The following is a 22,739-nucleotide window of genomic DNA, read 5'->3' on the forward strand; positions in this document are numbered from 1 at the left end:
CATTTAGGGGCATCTCTGATTGTGATCAACTTTTGTAAGACAGCAGATATCTGTCTCATTTCAGTGCTGTACAGGATTGGTTTTCATCAGTCGGATGCCTCTAGCCCTGTCTTGGTGCGCCTTTGTGCTTTTCTCTGAGGTGTGCTCCAGTTTTTAAGGCTGGACAAAGGAGGAGGGGAAGTCAGGAAGGATGTGGTGGAGACCCTGTGGAGGAATGAGTGCCCAGAGTGAGGGAGAAGTCCAGGCACAGAGACAGGCATTCATCCTGAAATGCAGACTGAACAGGTCTGTGGTCAGGAAACAGAGCTGCCTTCCAATCCCTGTTGTAGAAGGGCTGTAGGGTCAGGAGTTCTTCAGGCTTTTCCACCTTGGAGCACTATAGGATACTTCAGACTGAGATTGGGATTCTTGTCACCTCTCTTCCTCTGAGCTGATCTCTGTGACAACTTTACAGGACGTTTGCCTGGTTGCTTTCAATATGAAACCCCTGCAACTTCTCAAGAGGTGACAAGTTTTCTGGCAAGTGTGATCTTATCCCAGCTGCTGGAACGCTGTCCTGAGGGAACGAATTCTCTGAAATGCATTTTGTTTTCCATCCCCACATGATAAAAAGAAGATCATCATAGTATCATAGTCTCATGCGGGTTGGAAGGGACCTTAGAGATCATCGAGTCCAACCCCCCGGGATTCGAGCCTCCTGTGTAGCAGAGCGGCACTTCTACCACTTGCGCCACAGGGGGGATTCGAACTCAGGGCCTCCGGTGTTGCAGTGCGGCATTCCTACCACTTGCACCACCGGGGCACACAAGATAGGAAGAAAGAGGACAGGAAAACAACTTCTTATTTTTTTAACCTCATCTACATATTTTTTAGTGCCTGAGATCTCTATTTATTTACTTTCCCATCAAAGAGTAAGACTCCGATAAGGAGTATTCTGCTTTGCTCACTGATGTGTCTGCTTGCTTCCAGCTGTGTACAGTGTGCCTGACAGGGATGCTGGAGGGAAATCTCACCGAGGTGGCAGAGTTTGTTCTGCTAAGCTTCACTGACAACCCTCAGGTATGAGCCCTCCTCTTCACTCTGCTGCTCCTCATTTACACTGCCAGCCTGGAGGGGAATTTCACCATCATCATGTTAACCCGAGTTGACTCTCACCTGCAGACCCCCATGTACTTTTTCCTCTGTAACCTGTTCTTCATTGACATCACCTACTCCTTTGTGATTCCTCCCAAGACACTGGCCAATCTGTTAGCAAAGAAGAAAGTAATTTCATTTCTGGGCTGGACTGTGCAATTTTTTCTTCACTCTTTTTCCATCAGTGCTGAAGTTGTGCTCTTAGCCGTGATGGCGTACGATTGGCTTGTGTCTGTTTGCAACTCACTGTGGTATGCAGTCCTTATGTCCAGACAGAAGTGTGCTCAGCTGGTCTCTGTCTCATACCTGTGTTGATGCATCAGTTCAGTTGCCCACACAGCTTCCCTGTTCAGCCTGTCCTTCTGCGGGTCCCGTGTCATCGATCACTTTTTCTGTGACATCTCCCCACTGCAGCAGCTCTCTTGCTCTGACAAGCGTTTTGCACAAGGGTTACACGTGGCCTTTGCTGCAGTGGCAGGCTCGGGCACTGTGAGCATCATGCTAATTTCTTACCTGTGCATCATCTTTGCTGTCCTGCAGATTCATGGTGCCCGAGAAAGGTGGAAAGCCTTTTCCACCTGTGCCTCCCACCTGTCTACTATCACCCTGTTTTATGGGACTCTCTTCTTCATCTACTTAATACCCGTGCTCAGCAGCTCTGCTGATCAAGTGCAAAGTGGCAGCTGTGTTTTACACACTGGTAATCCCTGCGGTGAAGCCCCTGATTTACAGCCTGAGGAACAGGGAGGTGAAGGATGCCCTGAGGAGGTTGATACAGAAAGCATTTGTCAATAAGTAAAATCCTCTCATGGAACAAATCTGAAGGTATGTAAGATTAGGAGGTGACTACACAGAGTATAACTTGCATCTTGTCGAAAACAGCAGGGAACCTCAATGAGACAGCACGCTGCTCTTTCATTTCCCTTGGCATAGAACTCCTCAGAAGTAAGTCAGCAGAGAGAAAGTCCAGCCACAGTATTAACACCCATCAGTTGTCTTCACTGTCAGAAAATGTCAGTTGGGGTCCTGAGAGACAGATCCCAGTTTCCTCCCACAGGCTCACTGCAGTCTCCACAACTCCCACAGGCTGTTGAACATCCAGCTATGCTCCTGAGGAACACAGCAGAAGAAATAAGGACTTAGGGTGAAAAACCTTCCTGATGTCTTATTGTAAGCCAGATGTTGTGATATCCAGTGTTACTAAGCATCTTTGAGGTGAAGGGCTGGAAAGGAGTAGCTTTCTGAAGACACCCAAAGCAGAGAAAGAAATGTCAGGTAAATAGAGATGATTTTCTTGTACTGAGAAGAAATTGTGTATAGGATATGGCAGGATTGTACAGAAAGTCATCAAGCAGCTGTAGCAATAAGGCAGAAGTCCATTCCCAACACAAGAGTATGATCCCCATCACTGTAATCTGCTTTGTGAGGAATATTCCAAAAACTAATAATGTAAGAATGACGGTATACTAAGTTGTACCAAGCAGTTGCATCACTAGCTCAAATGAAGCAGCACCTAACCTTTGTAGAAGTTCGTTCTGCATTTGTATGGCCTCATCCACAAAATGCCCAGGTCCAGCCACCCGTCTAGGTTTCCTTGCTGGTTGTGTAGGAAGAATTGTGTCTCTTGAGAACTACTCCCTCTCCTCAGGCACCTTTTTTAGCAAAGGTGCTTTCTTTTTGAAGGTTTCTGCCTGCCACAGAATGTGAGCAATGACAAGTATGGAGCAAAACACGTGTCACCCAGCTTTGCTTTTCCTGAGAGAAATAACACTGTGCTCACATTCCTCATTTCCAAGCTCTGCTTAATGGGTTCTGTTTATTCCTACGTAATCCTTTCAGCTTTGCACATTAGTTAAGCATCTCCCAGCCAGTAGAAATAATAGTAATGTTCTGCTAAAAGATAAACTTTTTGCGGAATTTATCTCCAGAGCTTACTGTGTCTTGCCTTGTAGTCAGCTGGGATTTCAGAGATGTTTTGGGTAGTCTGCTCTGCAAGCAGTTAAAATCTTTTAGACTGGGCTATTCCTAATGAATTACAGACAGTCTAGAAAGTGGAGTTTTTATCTCCAAGGCTTATATCTGTAAAGGCTGTGCGGAAGGAGAATGTCTGCTCCTAGAAGGTATTGGTCAGGGCTCTTTACCTTTGTCCTATCCCTACAGACCCCCTTTAGATATTGAAAGGACACACTCAGGTCACCTCACACCATTCTCCAGGCTACACAGCCCCAGCTCTCAGCCTGTCCACGTAGCAGAGTTGTTTCATCCCTGGGTTCCTATTTGTGGACCTCCTCTGGAGGCACTCTAACAGCCCCATGTCTCTCCTGCACTGAGGACTCCACATCTGAACACAGTGCTGCTGGGGAAATCTCGCCAGCACAGACCAGAGGAGCAGATCCCCTCCCTCTCTCTGCTGAGACAAGTCCACCCATCTTATTACCAAGGAAAGCCTGCTGGAGAGAGTTGAAAAAGCACTAGGAACACACTCTCAGCGGTATGATTTGAGCTTTGAGTGGTCCTGCACGAAATCAGGAGTGGCAGTTAATGATCCTCATTAACTGTTCAGGTTCAGGTTGTGCTATGATTTCATGATTCTACAGACTTGCAGGATGACTGTCACTTGTTCTTGGGACTGCTGTCAGTTTACATGGGCCTTATGGCTGTGGTGATGAGTTAGCTACATAGAAATTTTGGCCCTAGTACAGGCAGAGCTGATGGCAGGAGTCAATGCCCAGCCAGGTGTGCCCGACCCAGCCCAGCTGGGCAGGGATAACAAGGTAACCCACAGGGCCATTGGCTTAGGCTGCAGCTATCTTACACTGATGGAAGATGTTCCAGCCTTGTCTCTGTGCCTCTTCTGGATCCAGAGCTCAAGGTGGGCGAGCAGAACCTCTGTGGGAGTTGTGTTTTAATCCAGCAGGTGCTTGAGCAACATATGCTCATCTGCTCACTCCCCACTCTTCCTAGTGATCACTGATCAAGAGAGGGTGTCACTGGTCATCAGGGGGCTTCATTGGTCATCAGGAGATTTGAGGCGTCCATGGGAGGGGATGTGCAGACCTTGTTCTGGGAGATGGGGCACTGATGCAAGAGGACTAAAGCAAACCCAAAGGAGGGACAAGTGGCTGCAGTAAGACTGGGGGTAAAAGGAGGGTGATGTAGTCACACTGTGTCCATGGGTCAAAGTGTAACGAGTTTGGGATGAATTGTATGGAGGAGCTGAGAGAGAGCAGAGGGAGGGTACTCGAACTGCTTGGCAGCATGAGGATCTCCATCCTTTAGGACTTTGAGGCAGATGATGAGAGAGGGTGGTGAAGCCCACAGGGGTGCAGGACATGGTGTGCATGGCATGGAGCTGGGGAAGCTTCCCAGCACTTTGAGGTGACCACTGCCAGGCAGGGACAGATCCAAGCAGTCCATGCTGAGCATGAGAACAAGGACACAGACACACAGAGTGTAGCTTTGCTGAGGGATTTATTGATCATCAGAGGGTGTCATTGATCATCAAGGTCTTCATTGGTCATCAGAGGGCAACGCTAGTCATCAGAGGGCAGCAATGGTCATCAGAGGATGTCAGAGGGCATCACTGGAAAGGAGGAGCCTTGTCCCTGCAGGGTTTGTCCCCAAGGACTTAGGGCAGGAGAAGGACTGGCAGCAGCCAAGAGACCCAGGGCAGGATGTGGGTCCCCTGGGGACAGAAGCCATAGCCCCTGTCCCAGCTGCATGGTGACTCTGGGCCATCCATAGGGCACCCTGAGCCTGCCCCCTCCAGATCTGTTCCTCTGCACATCTCTGTAGACTGCAAGCGAAAGGCTGGAGGTGAAGAGTGGCCAGGTCCCCCTGGAACTGGTCAGGGACAGTCCCCTCCATAACATCAATTCCCAGCACCTGATGCCCAGTCCTCAGGGCTCCAGATACAGCCAGGGTCCCCTAAGTCCCCCGTGGGGTTGTAAGCATCCCCGTGCTGCTCACCTAGACATGTAAATCCAGGGCCACACGTCTCACGCGCGGGGGATTCTCCTCAGTCCTGCTGAGCACATCCTGGGGAAAAAGGGGCCGTCAGGGATACACAGAGGGTATGGGGAGAATGGAACACACTGTGGGCAATAAGACACAGTGGGATACCCTGAAGGTGCAGGGACCCATTGTGGGCACAAGAACAGCATGGCCAAGGCATGGTCCTGTAGCCAGCTCAGCCCCAACTGCCCCCCATTGCCTCCTTCCCCTGACCATTGCCCTCCCACATCTGGAGGGAGCCCAACAGCAGCCTTGGGGCGGCAGGAGTGTCCCCAAGTCTCAGGGGAACTGAGAACAGCAAGACATCTCAGCCCCATCCTTGCCCCAGGGTCACCCAACTCACCAATCCAGGAAGGGCAACAGCAACAGGTGGTGGCACCTGGGGAAGAAGAGCCATGAGGCAGCAATGAGGGAACTGTGAGTCTGGGGGATCACAGGGTGACCCCATCCAAGCAGCCTGGTTGGTCCCAAGGCTGCCCCCAACCTCATGGTTGCCAAGGTCTTTGCACCTCTGCCCATGGGCAGGAGCCCAGGGCTGGGGTTGGGCATAAGGACAGGGCAGGGCTTTGGGGGGCCCAAAGGAGGGGAATAGGGGTGCCAAGAGTCTTGGGGGTGCTAAACAGAGAGGAATGGAGAATGAGGGAAAATGAAACACAAGGGATTGGGGACCTAAAGAGATGAGAATTGGGTTGCCAATTAAAGGAGATCTGTTGGTGCAAAAAGGATGGGATGTGGGGACCCAAAGAGATGGCATTTGGAACAGCCAAGAAAAGGGATTTGGGGGAGCCAGAGAAAAGATGACTAGGGTGCAAATGGAAGAAATTTGGATGTGCCAAATATAGGGGCAGCCTCTGCCAGGCAGGGACAGACCCCACCTGCTCCTTCAGAGCTCCCTGCAGGGCCATCCTTGGGCACAATCAGCATGACTGCCCAGGCACTCACCACAGCAACTTCTGAGTCCGGCACTTGCACAAGTGACTGTGGGGAGAGGAGTAGGAGAGAGAGTGAGAGATTGCGTCGGGGGTCCCCAGTAGCCAATCACCTCCAGCCCCAGCCCACATCCCCCACAGATGCTTCACCTGAGCTTCCACTGTGCAGCACAGGGCAGCAAGGAGCATCACGAGGCTGAGCACAGCTGCCTTCATGTTCCTCTGTGCTCTGGGAGCTGGGTGAGGCTGCAGGAGGCAACGTCTGCATTTATCCTCCCAGAGCCCCTCCCACTCCCCAGATGCCCCTGGGCTTGGCAGACTCCCCTGACATGGACTGAGCCCAGCATGCAGCCGTCCCCTTCCTTGGCCCCAGGAAACATGAGGAAGCCAGGGATCAGAGGAAGAACACTGAGTGCTGGGATCCTGATGGCACTGAGCCCAAAGCCCTCAGGTCCCAGCACTCAGCACACACAGCCTTTCTTTCACCCAGGACCACCCAGAGATAACACTGTCCTCATATCATGTCTTTGTCCAAGGACTCATCCCTGAGTTCTGTCCTGTCCTGTGAAACTACAAGGTGTGAGGCTGATTCTTTTTGGGAACTAGGATACAGCATTTGGGGAAACTGGGAGGTGAGAGGGTAATAGGGACATGGGTAGTGAGGAACTTATGGAGATATTTGGAAGGCAAGGGGACACAGGGATATGAGGACATGAAGATATGAGAACATCATGTGATACGAACACATCATGGGAACATGAGTATGTCACGGCAGTTTGGGGAAGTCATGGAGATATGGGAAAATGGGGACGTGCAACCAAATGGGAACTTCTTGGTGACAGGGATCTGGAAGTTTGTAGGTGGGGCCATCATGGCCAGGCTGGATGTAGCTCTGGGCAGCCTGGTCTGGTGGTTGGTGACCCTGCACATAGCAGGGTGATTGAAACTAGATGATCATTATGATACGTTTAACTCAGGCCATTCTATGATTCTGTGTGGGCAGTGGGGACAGTTGGGTGATAGGGAAACATAGACACAGGAAGGTTGGCAGTGTTCACTCAGTTGCTTTGTCATCATGCTGGAGATCAGGAGTGAATAACAGAACTTGGCTATGGCTGATTGGTTTCCTCCTCATTTATTGCTTCAAAACCCAAAGACCATGCCTTTTAGAATCATGGAATCTCAAAATCATGGAATACCTGAACCATGGAATCACAGACTAGAATCAGCGAGTCATGGAATCACAGAGCCATGAAATCACAGCACCATAGAACTATAGAATCATGGCATCATTCAGGTGGGACAAGACCACTTAAGTCACGTCAGGAGATGTGTCATGCATTTTCTGCTGTCTTTACATAGCCAAGAGCAGAAGTCCCCATGTTACATCCAGATATCTGCATTGCATGTCTGAGATGGCAGTAGTGCTGCCTCTGTCCATGAGGACAGTTTGCCATTAGGACACGCAGGCACAGAATCCAAGGCTGAGGGTGAAAATTGGCTGAAGGTACCTGAATAAGATCTGAAGTCACTGGGCTGTGTGCCTGAACTTCAGAGAACAAAGGTGTCCTATGGGTTTTGTTCCCATGATGGTCCAGCCTCCTGTCATAGCTTCAAAGAAAGTGAGTCTTGTTGTATCTGGATGAAAGGAAAGAAATAATAGAGAGCTGATAAATGGCTTAGAACTGCAAACAACTCAAGGATTCTACAAGGAAACATGATATGCCAATTTGAAGTGCTTCATCTGACAGAACAGCCAGCTGGTCACAGCTTTCACGGGGCATTTCCCATAAACAGGAGAGCTGCTGTGGGTCATCTCTGAGAAGAACACTTGAATGTTTACGTTGGAAATTGCCCAGAGAGCAGCCAGCTGGAAGAGTTTCCTTTGGGCTGCTTCTGCTCTGTGCAGTATTTGTCAGAGCTGATCAGTGCTGCCTCATTCACTACACTTAAATGTAACGTGGCATTATCCCTACTCTGAGGTGCTTTTGGAAAGAACCAACCAACTGCCCGTGCTGCCATCAGTGAGGAATCTTAACTGAGGTGAGGTACAGGCTGTCTTTGAGATCAGTGTAAAGTAGGTGGGTGACATTTGATAGCAATTTTATGTGAAAGGTTCTCCTTGGGAAAACCCCTCGGCTGGTTTGATGATATCTAAAAAGAAACACTCAGGCTTTTGTAACAGTCAAACACTGAACAAGTGAAATGTGACATGGTTGGAGTTCTCAGGCTGCTCATCCAACAGCCTCCCCTGCAGTGATCTCCCCATCATGGCATCATTTAGGTTAGAAATGACCTCTCAGGTCAACCAACTGTTACCTCAGATAAGAGCTGCATCAGAAGTAATGCCTCGTCTTATGTTACCTGGGCTGTAAAATCAAAGGCGGATGCTGGAGATGTGACTGTAGGGGCTGAACCTTCCCAACAGCATCTCATTACGTGTTGCTGCCAGGAGACAGTTGTCAGCAGATGGGCAGCCTGACAGAATGGCATCTGACGTGGAAGTGCATATGAAGCAAAAGTGTGTCATTCAATAACTACAAGTGGAAAAAAGTTACATTCATTGACATTGACCAATACTTGCTGAATGTTTCTGGAGACCAAACAGTGGATGTGAGCAGAGTGAGCGAGAGGGAGGTGTGTTTCAGCAGTGGTAATGATGACAGACAGAGCGACTGCATTTCCTTTATTCTGTTAAGGTTGACAAAGAGCCTAGTTCATTATGTACACTGTGTTTGGGCTACACTACAAAGGGTTTCAATTACGACTTAGTAGTGAAAAGATTGCAGTATTTTTTAAAAAAGGATAAGAATAAATTACACATATAAAATGGCACAAAAAAAAAAAAAACAACAATAAAAGAGAGCTTGATTCAGTAAAAAGCTGCATTACAAGCCATGAATTCCACAAGATGGGCAGTTCACTGCTTTTGAAAGAAATTGGTCATCGCTTTCCTCACTGCATCCTTGACCTCCCTGTTCCTCATGCTGTAGATGAGGGGGATCACTGCTGGAGGAACCACTGAGTACAGAAGTTCCACTGGCAGATCCAGGAGTGGGGAGGAAATGGTCGGGGGCTTCTGGTAGGCAAAAGCACCAGTGCTGAGAAACATGGAGACCACAGCCAGGTGAGGGAGGCACGTGGAGAAGGCCTTGTGCCGTCCCTGCTCAGAGGGCATCCTCAGCACAGCCATGAAGATCTGCACATAGGACACAACTATGAAAACAAAGCACCCAAAGAATAAACTGGAACCAAAAAAGAGAAACACAACTTCCCTGAGGTAGGAGACTGAGCAGGAGAGCTTGAGGATCTGTGGGATTTCACAGAAAAACTGGTTGACAACATTGCCTTGGCAGAGAGGCAGTGAAAACGTACTGGCAGTGTGCAGCAGGGAATAGAGAAGCACAGTGCCCCAGGCAGCTGCTGCCATGGTGGCACAAGCTCTGCTGTCCATCAAGGTCCCGTAGTGCAGGGGCTTGCAGATGGCAACATAGAGAGACATGATGGTGAGAAGGACATGATGGTGAGAAGGGAATACTCTGCTGAGATGAAGAAGACAAAGAAAAAGAGCTGTGCAACACATCCTGTGTAGGAGATGGCCCTGGTGTCCCATAGTGTGTTGGCCAAGGCTTTGGGGAGAGTGGTGCAGATGAAGCTCAGGTCAAGGAGGGCCAGGCTGAGGAGGAAGAAGTACATGGGGGTGTGCAGGCGGCGGTCGCAGGCTACGGCTGTGCTGATGAGGCCGTTGCCCAGGAGGGCAGCCAGGTAGATGCCCAGGAAGAGCCAGAAGTGCAGGAGCTGCAGCTGCCGCGTGTCTGCCAACGGCAGCAGGAGGAACTCACTGGTGGAGCTGCTGTTGGGCATCTGCAGTTGTTGGGCTTGGAGTCCTGTTCAGAGAACAGAAGGTAATGACAAGTCCAGACTATTCTCAGAGACACTCCTGCTATGCTATAAAATTTTCTGTTCCCTCTGGAAAATGATCATTTAACACCATAACTTGTATTTATTTCCATGAGCTTCACCATCCCATTAGGAGAAGATTAGGGAGCTCTTTCTCCTCATTTCCTAATCATACCCCAGCCTCCAGGATATTTTCCTCTTTACTGCAGCTGTTCTTCGACACCCCAGCCCCAGCCTCTGTGCACTTCAGTTTGTCTTAGAGAAATCTGCCTGTTTGCAGGACAAGTGAACTATTAATATCTGCAGAAAACAAAGAAACTATAACCTAAGCTGGTTATATCCTTTTAGGTAGATGAGGCTGACTCATAACCTGTGTGACTGATTACAAAACAGCCAACTGACTGGAGAAATATTGGGGAGTCTCAGAGCCTGGCAGGCAGCAGAGTCCTTGTCCCAGCACAAAGTCCTTGGGGCACAGCAGGGACCCTGCTCTACAGGACAGCCTTGGGCACCTGCCTGCAGCCCCAGCAGCACAGCCTGCAGCCATCCTGATGCTGCAGCACAGAAGCCCTCAGCTGGAGCAGAAATCTTTTTCCACAGTAAAGCAAGATGCAGTGCCTACAGACAGATCTTCTATGGGATGTCCCCAGATTGGTGATCCCTCCTGAAAAAGCAGCTGTGCTGCCTACTGCAAGAGACTTACCATGTCGTGGTCTGTGAGAAATGCTCCTCCAGTGAGCTCACAGCCTGCTCACACCATACACACTTTGTAAGCTCTCTCTCCCCTCTCTTCTGTCCTCATATCACCTGCAGATCATGACCCAGCCCTGCTGTTCTGTGCACAAGAGTGGTTCCTGGGCACAGCTGTCTCTCTGCAGCGCTCCCCACTTGTAAGAGCTCCCTGTGTCTCAGGAGCCTGGCCCTGCTCAGCAGCAGAGTATGCCATGTTTATCCTTCCCACTCGTCTCCCATGAGATGTCCCTGGGTCTTCATGGCCAACAGCTCCTGAAAGACAACAGCATCATGACTGTACTTTGAAATCTGTTAAGTTAAACACCATATTTCAAGTGGTCAGTGACTAATTCCAGACATGTGGTGAGTCCTACCAGAGTGTGTTTGCTGAAACAAAAGGGGTACGCAGACAAGGACAGGGAATCCTAGAATCATAGAGTCACCAAGGTTGGAAAAGTCCTAAAAGATCATCCAGTCCAGCTATTCACCTATCACCAGTAGCTCCCACTAAACCATGTCCCACAACACAACATCCAGTCATTCCTAGAACACTTCCAGGTGGCTTGCAGAATCAATGGGGTCAATGGGGCCCATATGGGGTTGTGGGTCCTTTATGGGGTTGTGTAGCCTGAATGGGGTCAATGGGGCACATATAGGATTGTGGGGCCTATATGGGGTCTTTGGGGCCAATATTGGTTGTGGTGCCTGTATGGGGTGTATGTGGCCCATATGGGGTCTATGGGACTCATATGTGTTTGTGGGGCTTATATGGGGTTTTGGGCTTATATGGGGTTGTGGGGCCATTATGGGGTCTATAGGGCCCATATGGGGTTGTGGGGCCTGCATGGGGTCCATGGGCCCATATGGGGTTGGGTGGCCTGTATAGGGTCTATGGGGCTCATATGGGGTTGTGGGGCCTGTATAGGGTCTATGGGGACCATAAGGTGTTGTGGGGTCTGTATGTGGTCTATGGGGCCCATATAGGGTTGTGGGGCCTGTATGGGGTCTATGGGTCCCATATGAGGTCTATGGGGCCTATATGGGTTTGTGGGGCCCATATGGGGTTGTGGGGCCTTTATGGAATCTATGGGTCCCATATGGGGTTGTGGGGCCTGTATGGAGTTGTGGGTCCTGTATGGGGTGGTGGGGCCTCTAACGAGTCTTTGGGGCCCATATGGGATTGTGGGGCCTGTATGGGGTCTTTGGGGACCATATGTGGTTGTAGTGCCTTTATGGGGTCTATGGGGCCCATATGTGGTTGTAGTGCCTTTATGGGGTCTATGGGGCCCATATGGAGTTGTGGGAACTATATGGGGTTGTGAGGTCTGTATGGGGTATATGGGGGCCCATATGGGGTTGTGGGGCCTGTATGGGGTTAATGGGGCCCGTATGGGGTTAATGGGGCCTGTATGGGGCTGTGCGGCATTTATGGGGTCTATGGGGCCCCTATGGAGTTTTGGGGAATGTATTGCCTCTATGAGGCTCATATGTGCTTGTGGGGCCTGTATGGGGTCTATGGAGCCCCTATGAGGTCTATGGGCATATATGGGATTTTGGGGCCCATATGGGTTTGTGGGAAGTATATGGGGTTGTGGGGCCTGTATGGGGTCTATGGGGCCCATATAGGGTTGTGGGGTCTGTATGGGGTCTATGGGACCCATATGGGGTTTTGGGGGCTGGATGGTGTCTATGGGGCCCATAAGGGGTCTATGGGTCCCATATGGGGTCTATGGGTCCTATATGGGGTTGTGGGGCTCATATGGGGTTGTGGGGCCTTTATGGAATCTATGGGGCCCATATAGGGTTGTGATGCCTGTATGGGGTGTATGGGGCCCATATGGTGTTTTGAGGCCTGTATAGGGTCTATGGGTCTTATATGCTGTTGTGGGGCCTTTATGAGGTTTTGGGGCCTGTATGGGGTCTATGGGGCCCATATGGGGGTTGTGGTTCCTGTCTGACATCTGTGGGGCCCATATGGGGTTGTGGGACCTGTATCAGGTCTATAGGGCCCATATGGTGTTGTGGAACCTGTATGCTGTTGTGGGGCCCACATGGGGTTGTGGGGAATATATGTGGTTGTGGGACCTGTATGGGGTCTGTGGGGCCCATATGTGGTTGTGGGGCCTGTATCGGGTCTATGGGTCTCATATGGGGTAGTGGGACCTTTATGGTGTTTTGGGGCCTGTATAGGGTCTATGGTGCCCATATGGGTTTTTGGGGCCTGTATGGGGTTGTCTGGCCTATATGGGGTTTTGGGAACTGTATGGTGTCTATAGGGTCCATATGGGGTTTTGGAGCCTGTATGGGGTCCATGAAGCCCATATGGAGTTGTGGGGCCTGTATGGGTTCTATGGGGCCCATAAGGGGTTGTGGGTCCCATATGGGGTTATGAGGCCCATATGGGGTTGTAGGGCTGGTATGGTGTTTTGAGGCCTGTAAGGGGTCTATAGGGCCCATATGGGATTGTGAAGCCTGTATGGGGTCTCTGGGGCCTATATGGGGTTGTGGGGCATATATGGGGTTGTGTGGCCTGCTTGGGATTGTGGGACTTGTATGGGGTCTTTGGGGCCCATATGGGGTTGTTTGGACTGTATGCGGTTGTGGGGCCTGAGAGGGGTGTATGGGGCCGACATGGGGTTGTGGGGAATACATGTGGTTGTGGGACCTGTATGGGGTCTATGGGGCCCATATTGGGTTGTGGGGGCATTTATGGGGTTGTGGGGTTTGTATGAGGTTGTGCGGCCTGTATGGGGCCTATGGGGTCCATATGGGGTTGTGGCGCTTGTGGGTTTGATTTAGGGTGAGTTTATGATTTAATGTGAGTGATTATTTTCAAAAAATTAAAGTTCTGATTTAAGAATCACTCTTTATCCTTTCAAAAATATAATTTACTTACCAAAATGATGTTTTTAATCCCTTAGAATTGCACTGTATCCCCAAAATACATTCATATTCATCATAAAGATGACATTATCTCCACAAAATGATATATGGCAGCAAAATATGACACACTACTTTTAGAATACCACAATTCCTCTACAAAATAAGAGCGTTTCCCCTGAAATACCAGTATCAGTTACAATTTTTGATTTTAACGCACGCCGTTCAATACATATAACAAAACTAAAAAAATCTCCTTGCAATGATTTGATTTTGTTTCCAAAATATTACTTATCAGGCCTAAAAATAGCATTTTCTAAACAAAATACTGGTATTCATTTGCAAAATAAGACATTTTCTTTACAGAATGATGCTTTCTAGCAAAACATCATAGTTACACTTCCACATAACCTCTATTACTCTATTATTATTATTATTAATCTTATACATACCCTTAATAACAATTCCACATACATTTGCCCAATAGACCCCATATAGACCCCAAAACCCTATATGGGCCCCACAGGCGCCATACAGGCCGCATAAAACCATAGAAGCCCCATAAACCCATATGGGCCCATAGACCCCCTACTAGCCCCACAATCCCATATGGGCCCCATAGACCCCATATAGACCCTACAACCCCATACAGGCCCCACAACTCCATATAGATCCCATAGACCCCATACCAACCCCAAAACCCCATATGGTCCCCATAGGCCTCATATAGGTGCCACAACTCCATACAGGCCCCATAGATCCCATACGGGCCCCAAAGACCCCATACAGTCCCCACAACCCCATGCAGGCCCCATAGACCCCATACTGGCCCCACAACGCATGTGGGCCCCAAAGACCCCATACAGGCTTCACAAACCCATATAGGCTCCACAACCCCATATGGGCCCCATAGACCCCATACAGGCCCCATAGACTCCATACAGGCCCCATAGACTCCATACAGGTGCCACAACCACATCTAGGCCCCACAACTCCATACAGGCCCCACAAATACATAAAGGCCCCACAACCTTATACAGACCCCACAACCACATATGAGAGCCACAACACCATATAGACCCCATAGACCCCAAAAAGGTGCCAAAATCCCATATGGGCCTCACAAAACCATACAGACCCCACAAGCCAATATAGGGCCCACAACCCCATTTGGACCCCATAGAGACCATACAGGCCCCACAACTTCATATGGGCCCCATAGAGCACATAAAGGCCCCACAAAGCAATATGTGCCCCATAGACCCCATGCAGGCCCCACAACACCATACAGGTCCCACAACACCATACAAGCCACATAGACCCCATACAGGCCCCACAACCACATATAGGCCCAACAAACCCATATGGACCCCATAGACCCCATAAAGGCCCCACATACCCATACCGGCCCCATTCCCCATAAAGGCCCCACAAACCCATATGGGCCATTTTGATCCCATATAGGCCCCACAACCCCATATTGTCCCCACAGATGCCATACAGGCCCCACAACCCCATATGGGACACATAAACCCAATATAGGCCCCACAACTCCATATAGACCCCATAGACCCCATACCAGCCCCCAAACCCCATATTGGCCCCATAGGCCTCATATTGGCCTCACAACCACATACAGGCCCAATATATTCCATATGGGCCCCAAAGACGCCATACAGGCCCCACAACACCATACAGGCCCCATAGACCCCATACAGGCCTCACAACCCCATATAGGACCTACAACACCATGTGGGCCCCATAGAATCCCATACAGGACCCACAAACCCATATAGACCCCACAACCCCATAAAGGCCCCGCAATGTTCTACAGGCCCTACAACCACGTAAGAGACACAACACCATATAGGCCCCATAGACCCCAAACAGGCACCACAACACCATATAGGCCCCACAATCCCATATGGGCACCAAAGATGCCATGCAGGCCCCACAACCCCATACAAGCCCCATAGACCCGATACAGGCCCCACAACCACATATAGGCCCAACAAACCCATACGGACCTCACAGACCCCATACAGGTCCCACAACCACATATATTCCCCACAACCCCATGTGGGCCCCACAGCAGCATACAGGTTCCACAACCCCATACAGACCCCAAAATCCCATATGGGCCCCAAAGACTCCGTAGAGGCCCCACCACGTCATACAGGACCCACAACTCCATACAGGCCCCACAACCCCATATAGGACCCATAGACCCTATATGGGACCCATAGACCCCTTATGGGCCCCATAGACACCATCTAGCCCCCAAAACCCCATATGGGCCCCATAGACCCCATACAGGCCCCAAAACCTCATAAAGGCCCCACAACAGCATATAAGACCCATAGACCCTATACAGGCCTCAAAACACGTTTTTAAGCCCCAAATCCATTGCCCCCCCACCCTATATTATATAACCCCTTTTGAAGCACAAAAAAAGACCCCAAAATGCCGTTTTTAAGCCCAAAATCCACCCTCCCCCTTCATATTAAAAACCATATTTGAATCCCACAAAAAGCCCCATAGACCCCGTTTTTAATCCCAAAATACACCCCGTGATGACCCAAAGTCTCTGTTTTTCAGACCCAAAATACCGTGTTTGAAGACCCGGATGAGGAGGGACTTGTCGGCCTCCGTGTCCCACCAGGACGTGGGGGACTCCAGTCAATCCAGCAATGGATCAAACTGTCTGCAATTCCCCCTCTCTCTGACCCCCTTAACATAAACTATCTATCTGTAACTGAACTTTGCCTTAGTGAGGCCCCCTTTCCCTTTCTGTAGCAAAGTGTTCCCTTTTCATCTACTATGGGGTCCTTTTTCACTATTTACTGACACTTCATGACGGATGGGCAAGGAAGATGAGGAAAAGCTGCTGCCCTTTGTGAGAGTGCACTGAGCTCTGCCTGGGGATGGCAGAGGAGCCAGCTGAGAACTGATGGAAAAGGCACAAAGAGGAGAGCAGCAGATTCTGTTCCTTGCTTCCTGATCAGGAAGAACAAGAGGAGAAGGACAGGCAGGAATCTGAGTTACAGCTCAGATGGAATTGTTTTCTTCAGACATTCCGCTATGGTGCAGTGTTTTAGTTCTAGGAGAAAGCCATTGATAACACTCTGATGTTTACAGCTGCTGCTAAGCAGTGCTGTACAGAGCCAAGGCCATGGTCAGTGGAGGGCACGTGGAGCTGGGGGGGAACAGAGTGAGGACAGCTGACTGAAAGTGGCCAAAGGGACGTTCTCTATCAGCTGACAGCAAGCAGAAATTGTATTGAAAGGGGTGGGAGTTCATCTCACTCTCTTCTCTTCCCAGTGCCCAACTGAGCATCAGTCTGGTGGTGCTGAGCAAGTGCTTGTGCATCAGTTGTTACATACAATTCCATATCAACAGATATATAGTGATAATTATTACACGTCTGCTTTTATCTCTCTTAGTAAATTGCTTTGTTACAACCCACAAGTTGTACTTTTTTTCCCAGTTCTCTTCCCCATCCCACTGGGAATAGGGCAGTGCACCAAGCACTGTGAGCTGCTGAGCCACATGTTGGGTTCAACAACCACTGTCATTTTGGTGCCCGATGTGAGGCTCCAAGGGTTGAGATAACAGCACAACTGTCCAGAGTGAGATAACTCTGAGGGCTTTGTGGGAGTTGGAAAAGTGCTGGCCATGATGCTGATTGTTTCCCTATTTGTGGAGCTTGCTGAGTCTTCTCATGAAGCTTCACTGCACAGCTCCTTTGTGCTTGGATGCTGGATTAGGGTATTTATTTTGCTATGCTGTTTGACCTCAGTTTGTACCATGATAAAATTGGCAGCTGACAAAGTGAAGTTCTGTGCACTTTCAGCTCTGTGGCCATTTTTGGGTTTTAGAAGTAATATTGTCAGTATGATTAGGAATTACACAATTTACAGTGTCGCCCCTGTGAGCCCGGGGGTGTTCAAGGAGTGACTGGATGTTGTGTTGAGGGACATGGTTTATTGGGAACTATTGGTAATAGGTGAACGGTTGGACTGGATGATCTTTTAGGCCTTTTCCAACATTGGTGATTCTATGAATCTATGACTGAGATTAAACATTTATTCAGGAATATCAGTGAGAGATCTGCCCCAAGGTGAGAAGGCTCTGCATGGCAGGGGGTGTGGGACAGTCTGGGCAGCTGCCTGGAGCGGTGGGCACCCCCAGGGCTTTGGAACTTCATCTCCGAGCAACTGCAGGATCCTGAGAAATTGGTAGAATATTGGAGACAGGCCTGCTGTAGCACTGGTAATCCTAAACAGGCACAAATGACTGCAGTGTGCCAGGGCCTGGCCCACACCTACTGAGCTGTGTTCAACACTCTTCAACATCATCAAGGGGAAGAGAGCTGGATCTGCTGACAGTGCTGCAGCCTCTGCAACTCCGGCACCGACCCTGCAATAGCTCCAAGTTTTTGATAGACATCCTGCAGTTGCTCCAAGCTCTGGACAGATCCCTCTGTCACTCCACTCCTCATAAGGAGCTCTGCGGTCACTCCTGCTACAGGTCCTGTAGCTGTTCCAATTATTGCTACAAGAAAATGAAACAAATGCCTCCCAGGGGAGGTGCACTGTGCCAGGAGGTACAGCCCTGTGGTCACTCCAACCCCTCCGATGAGCCCAGTGGGTGCTCCAACTTCAATCACAGGTCCTGCGGTGATTCCTGCTCTGGCAATGAGCTCTGCAGTTGCTCCAACTCCTGTAATAGGAAAACAGCCTCTCCAGTTCCTACAGTGAAACTTGAGGCTGTTAAAACCCCTGCAACTAGTCCTGGACTTGCAAACAGATATGCATATAAGCTATTATCATCTATGTATGATATGTATGTGTATTAGTATATGCATAAATGTTAGCAACTGCCTGTATTGCATACATGTGAAAATATACTATATATATATGTATATATGCATACATCATATTTATAATCGTTTTCTTTTTATCTTGACCTTAGACCACAGATTCTAAACCTCAGCACTGCCTTGAGTCCCTTACAGATCTCCTTGGGACATCTGAAACTATCCCTGCCAGTCAGTGAAATGCACCTGAAGATTTCAAGGTCTTCTCAGGGAGCAGCTCCTGAGGTATATTCCTTACATCAACTTTGGAAGAGGCCTCCAGTTCTCTGGTCATGCTCTGAAGGGGCCCTCTTGTTATGGCAGTGCCAGCAAGGAGACCAGCTCTGACACAGCCGTTCATATTGCCGGCTACTGACTTCAGCCTCAGAGTGCTGCTGTAGAGGCAACAGGACTGTTGTGAGACACACAAGAGCTTCAGGACTGCACAAATGAGAGGGCTTGAGAGCAGTGCAGCACTGGAAATAGAACAGGAATGAAAAGAGCACGTTGTGCTGCTGTCCGTGGCTGTACCTCCTCCAAATCCAGACAAAGTTGGATAAAAGAAGGGCTAAGGAAAAGCATATTTTGAATGCTTTTTATTTATCTCTTACCCTATTCGGAGAATCTGGTTCCATGTTTACATGAGCTCTAGGAGTGAGAAAATGGAAATTAGGTAAGAAAGAAGTGAAATTATTTTTTATTTATAAGTTCAATAACATTTTGTTGCAGGTTGCTTTATCACGCAATATCAAACAATCAAAGATGCATAAAACAAAAAGAATCATCACTGGGAATCCTGTGAGGAAGATGTGCACTTTATGGAAGCTGGAATAGTGTGTACTGCAACACCTTCCTGAGAGCGTGCTTGATCTCCCTGTTCCTCATGCTGTAGATAATAGGGTTCAGTGTTGGAGGAACCACTGCATAAAGAACTGCTACTGTCAGATCCAGGAGTGGGGAGGAAATGGTCAGGGGCTTCTGGTAGGCAAAAGCACCAGTGCTGAGAAACATGGAGACCACAGCCAGGTGAGGGAGGCACGTGGAGAAGGCCTTGTGCCGTCCCTGCTCAGAGGGCATCCTCAGCACAGCCATGAAGATCTGCACATATGACACCACTATGAAAACAAAGCACCCAAAGAATAAACTGGCACTAAAAATGAGAAACACAACTTCCCTGAGGTAAGAGGCTGAGCAGGAGAGATTGAGGATCTGGGGGATTTCACAGAAAAACTGGTTGACAACATTGCCTTGGCAGAGAGGCAGTGAAAATGTACTGGCAGTGTGCAGCAGGGAATGGAGAACCCCAGTGCCCCAGGCAGCTGCTGCCATGGTGGCACAAGCTCTGCTGTCCATCAAGGTCCCGTAGTGCAGGGGCTTGCAGATGGCAACGTAGTGGTCATAGGACATGATGGTGAGAAGGGAATACTCTGCTGAGATGAAGAAGACAAAGAAAAAGAGCTGTGCAGCACATCCTGCGTAGGAGGATGGCCCTGGTGTCCCAGAGGGCGTTGGCCATGGCTTTGGGGAGAGTGGTGGAGATGCAGCCCAGGTCGAGGAGGGCCAGGTTGAGGAGGAAGAAGTACATGGGGGTGTGCAGGCGGCGGTCGCAGGCTACGGCTGTGCTGATGAGGCCGTTGCCCAGGAGGGCAGCCAGGTAGATGCCCAGGAAGAGCCAGAAGTGCAGGAGCTGCAGCTGCCGCGTGTCTGCCAATGGCAGCAGGAGGAACTCACTGGTGGAGCTGCTGTTGGGCATCTGCAGTTGCTGGGCTTGGAGTCCTGTTCAGAGGTAATGACAAGTCTAGACCATTCTCAGAGACACTGTTTCTACTGTATTATGAAATGTTTTCATTCTCTTACGACAATGTTTATTTAGCACCACAAATAGAATTGAATTTCATGAAGTTCAGCATTCTATAATTAGAAGAAGCATATGGAGCTTTAACCTTCTCTTCATCTTCAAAATTATCTCATCTCTTTGGATTTTTACAACTGTTTCTTGTCTCATATCTTTACCTTCACTGCTCTTAAAGCCCTCTGTCACAACCTTTGTGCCCTTCAATTTCCGTTCAGGAAACCTGCCTATTTGCAATGTAAGTGCATTATTCTTGTCAAAAAAATTGATAATTTCAACTAGTTACACCCTTGGAAATGTTCCTCTCCATGAAAGGAGAGGCTGAAAGCACATCGTATGTGACAGCTCAGAAAACAAGCAATTGCCTGAAGAAGAGTTTGGGAGTCTCAGATCTGTGTTTATATTTGACAGCCCCTTTTAGATTTCTGCATCCAATCCTTTCCCCTTCCTTCCAAACAAGAAATAGAAAATTGCTACCTTGTCTGTCCACTCGCAAAGGGCCCTCACAAACATTCAGTTGTGCAGTGGAGCTGTGATTCCCTGCCCCAGGCAGCAGCTGTGGCAGCACAAGTGCTGCTGGGGGGCTCCTTCCCCCCACATGTCTTCCTGCAGCGCCCTGGGCAGCTCCCCGGGCAGGCTGAGTGCTGAGCCTGGCAGGCAGCAGAGTCCCATACCCGGCACACAGCCCCTGGGGCACAGCAGGGACCCTGCTCTGCAGGACATCCGCCTGCAGCCCCAGCTGCACAGCCTGCAGCCGTGCTGGGACACGCAGCCCTCAGGGCTGTGCTCTGACACTGCAGTACGGAAGCCCTCAGCTGGAGCTGAAGGCTTTTAACACAGCAAAGGAATATGCAGTGCCTGAAGCCAGATCTGCTACGGCATGTTCCCGATTAAGTTAATCTTCTATGAAAAGCAGCTGCATGGTCTGTAGTGAGACTTACCTTGTCATGGTTTGTGAGTAATGCTCCTGTTGTGTGCTCACAGCTTGCTCACACCATACACATCCTGGAAGCTCTCTCCCCTTTCTCTACTCTCATTTTGGGAGCTGTAGTTTGTGCTGTGTACAAGAGCTGCTCCTGGGCACAGCTGTCTCTCTGCAGCACTGCCCACTTGTATGAGCTCCCTGTGTCCCAGGAGCCTGGCCCAGCTCAGCAGCAGAGGATGTCAGTTTTATCCTTCCCACTCGTGTCCCTTGAGATTTCCCTGGGTCCTCATGGCCATCAGCTACTGAAAGACAACAATATCATAACTGTTCATTGAAATTTGCTCAATTTTCCACCAGTCAATTCCTGACATGAGGTGAGTTCTACCACAGAGTGTTTGATTAAACAAAAAGGGAACACAGACACGAACAAGGAGGGTTGGATTTCCCTGTGCAGGGCAGTGATCCAGAGGAGGCAGTGCAGGTGCCTCATCCCCAGATAGAAACCCAGGGGTTGAAATGGGATTCAGCTCCCCACAGACCCATGGGAGCTGGGATTCCTCTGGTTCAGCTCAGATGTGCACAAGGAGTTGTACAGTGCTGCTTTAGTATCTTCTATTAACCCAACTATAAATAAATAGACAATAAATGTATTTCGGAGTCTTCCTCTTTAAGCTCTCTCCAGATACCTCTCCATTTCGCTGAACAAGTTTTGAAAACCTGAAGAAGAGAACAGGAAGGCACAAGGCACAGGAGGCTCTTTAGGTTATAATGGGCCCCAGGGCGCATTTGATGCTAAGTCCATCAACCTCCAGTGCAGAGAGAAGTTTGCACAACGTACTCAGCAAGACAAAGCCAGAAGTAACAGTGAAGGTTCTAAGAGTATTAATGGGCCCACTGAGGGCCATTATCAAGCAAGCTTCCCAAGGGACTTGTTAGAGCAGATAATTGGAAGATATGCCTACAGGCAGGCAAAGGCACTGGCATGGTGGCTCTGATGTTAAGAAACCCCTCCTTTCTCTTACAATTCCTGACCCCCAGACCCTTGGTAGGGAGATCCTGTCCCTCATGTTGGCTCATGACCCTTCCTGGGGTGATGAGATGGATGTGTGCATAATGTTAAATGAAAGACATGGGGACAGAAGATCCCAGGCTCTGCATGGGGTGCAAGGATGCTGTGAAGTTCACTTTCCCCGTGTGCCCTGTGTCTCATCTCATGATGTGGGATGTGAGAAGGGCCAGTCTGAACAAGCAGTCAAACCCACAGAAACTCTGAACTTCAGATCTCTCAGTTCCAGTGCCCTCTTTTGCACACCATCCCATAGTTTGATGTCCTTTCTATTCTGTGGTGCCCAGAAGTGCACCCAGTTCTCCAGGTGAGGCTGCAGCAATGCACAGCAGACAGGGACAACCCTTTCCCTCACCCAGCTGGCAATAAATTCCTTAATGCCCTCCTTGGGACCGTTGGTCTTCCTGGCTGCCTTGGCACACTGCTGACTCACATTCAGTTTGATGTTT

General features: G+C 49.4%; 1 long non-coding RNA gene and 1 pseudogene across 3 annotated transcripts in view; one reads left to right on the forward strand and one right to left on the reverse strand.

Annotated features, from left to right (window-relative positions):
• Nucleotides 1-993: 993 nt before the first annotated feature.
• Nucleotides 994-1,933, forward strand: LOC146755351 (olfactory receptor 5AP2-like; annotated as a pseudogene).
• A 2,655-nt stretch (nt 1,934-4,588) lies between these two features.
• LOC146755352 (uncharacterized) overlaps nt 4,589-22,739 on the reverse strand; it is a 65,377-nt gene continuing 47,226 nt past the window's right edge. Inside the window, exons 1-5 of one of the 3 annotated variants that reach the window (XR_014938140.1) lie at nt 6,228-6,337; nt 6,091-6,126; nt 5,492-5,527; nt 5,104-5,172; nt 4,589-4,944 (exon numbers count right to left, since the gene is read on the reverse strand). This is a non-coding gene — a long non-coding RNA (uncharacterized LOC146755352). Of the gene's footprint in view, nt 4,945-5,103; nt 5,173-5,491; nt 5,528-6,090; nt 6,127-6,227; nt 6,338-22,739 lie in introns of those variants that run through there. The other 2 variants (XR_014938138.1, XR_014938139.1) reach the window with 2 other exon arrangements.

This window comes from Coturnix japonica, chromosome 33, assembly GCF_054131305.1.
Source record: "Coturnix japonica strain WE chromosome 33, WE-NBRP24, whole genome shotgun sequence".
Lineage (NCBI taxonomy): Eukaryota > Metazoa > Chordata > Aves > Galliformes > Phasianidae > Coturnix > Coturnix japonica.